The sequence below is a fragment of the Aotus nancymaae genome, unplaced genomic scaffold (genome assembly GCF_030222135.1).
Source record: "Aotus nancymaae isolate 86718 unplaced genomic scaffold, 86718_ANA_hifiasm-v0.15.2.pri h1tg000079l, whole genome shotgun sequence".
NCBI classification, from domain to species: domain Eukaryota; kingdom Metazoa; phylum Chordata; class Mammalia; order Primates; family Aotidae; genus Aotus; species Aotus nancymaae.
Window position 1 is genome coordinate 4,322,284 of NW_026988494.1, and position 2,025 is coordinate 4,324,308.

The following is a 2,025-nucleotide window of genomic DNA, read 5'->3' on the forward strand; positions in this document are numbered from 1 at the left end:
CCACTTCTCTTACATTTTTGTTTGTTTTGATTTTTACCTGCTCAGCTTCTCTTAAAAAGTGCTAATTACAAACAATGCTTAACACAAATTCAGACACATTCTCTTTCTGTCTTTGAATTCAGCACTTTTCTCAAGAAAATGCTAACTGACAAAATTATCTTAAAGGTAGAGAAATCCTAGATTCCACTTTATGAGTGTCTCATCTACCAGTGGGGGAAAGAATCAAGAGAAGAATTCAAGAGGCAATTTTGACACACACACATATCTCTATGGCAACATGAAACCTCCCATAGATATGACTAGAGTCAAAGCAAGGGTAAAGGACTTGTTTATCCTCCATCTCTTCTCTACTCTTCATTCAGGCTCTGGAGGACATACCTACTTGATCTTTCAGGTAAACTAAACTTTGGTTTGGATTTCTCTTCTTGAATACCCTTGTCCTTTGCAAAGACACCTGACTAAGGGGCATCGCATAAATATTTTCACTGCCTTATTGTAATGAGCATGTTTTTCCAAAAGTAAATGACATTGAAGGGCCACATTCACTTGGTTTTCTAAATTTTTATGTATTTGTTATAATATTGGTTTCTTCTACTACCTATGATAATTTTATATGTCAATTTAACCGAGTCACAGAGTGCCCAGATATTTGTTCAAATATTATTATTAGTGTGTCTGTGAGGGTTTTCTTTGGATTAGATTAACATGTAAATCGACAGAATGAATAAAGCAGATGGCCCTCCCTAATGTGGGCGGGCATCATCAAATTAGTTAAGGCCTGCATAGAACAAAAAGGCTGACCCTTCTCTGTGTAAGAGAATTCATCTTGCATTATGACCTTCAAACTGGGACATTAGCTTTTTTCCTGTCTTTGGACTCAAACTGAAAAATCATCTGTTCCTGGGTCTTGAGTCTGCCAACATTTGGACTAGAACTTTACCATCAATGATCCTGGTTCTCAGGCATTTGGACTCACACTGGCACTACACCACTGGCTCTCCAGCTTACATACTCACCCTGCAGATCTTGGAATTTGTCAGCCTCTATAATCGCAGGAGCCAACTCCTTATAATAAATCTCCTGGTTCTGTTTCTCTAGAGGACACTGACTAATGTAGTCATAATTTGTATTTTTAGGTTTCCTATAAGAAGAGATTGGGTATTCCTTAATATTCTATCTTTTCCTACATTGTTTTTTCAGGTAAATTTTAACACATCAAGAAAGAAAGAATGGAAGAATGAGAGAAGGAGAGAAAGAAAGAAAGAGAGAGAAAGGAAGGAAGGAAAGGAAAGAAAGAAAGAAAGAGAAAAGAAAAGAAAGAAAGAAATTGCCATGTTTGAGTGTGAATGTATACATAAGCAACTTGTATATGGATAGTTTTTCCAACATAAAGGATCTTTATTTAAACTCATCCTCCTTTTAAAATGTGCATTTAAAGTATTCTTTCTTGTTTATTGTTTAGCAATTTGGCTATTAATCCTTTTTAAAAAACAGTTTGCTAGTGTTTTCCATCTAAAATACGTTACAAGATATGGCTTCAAACCTTCAGCTTCAGCTTTTCTTCCTTTTCATGTTTGGATTGGGTTTGGGTCAACTCTGGGTCAAAAAGATATTAGGTTACTCTTTTCAGATGTGTTCACATCCATATATCAAGAACAAACTAAAATTGAGGTGGCTTCTGTTGGCTGCCCTCTCAAACCAGTTGACCTTTTGAGATGTTTTTTTCCAGTTGTGGTTTACTCTTTGCACTGTGTCTATACAGTTTATGTTGAAAGCAGTACAGCAAATCATTTATTAAAACCTCAAAGCGCTATGCATACTTCAGTTTCTTTCCTTTCTTCCTTAGACCAGATAACTAAACATTCCAAAGATTTTTGTCATAATATAGTAGTATTGTGTTAGAAAGGACAACATGCTGGGAATCAATCCACTCTGTAAGTACTGGATCTCTAACTTGGAGTTGTGAAACTTTGGGTAAATCACTGAACCTCTCAATGAAGACAGTAGTGTGTACATCACAGTATC

General features: G+C 35.9%; 1 long non-coding RNA gene across 1 annotated transcript; it reads left to right on the forward strand.

Annotated features, from left to right (window-relative positions):
- Positions 1-311: 311 nt before the first annotated feature.
- LOC135271476 (uncharacterized) lies at positions 312-1,703 on the forward strand. Its single transcript, XR_010339645.1, has 2 exons — positions 312-394; positions 1,201-1,703. It is a non-coding gene; the product is annotated as an uncharacterized LOC135271476 (long non-coding RNA).
- The last annotated feature ends 322 nt before the right edge of the window (positions 1,704-2,025 follow it).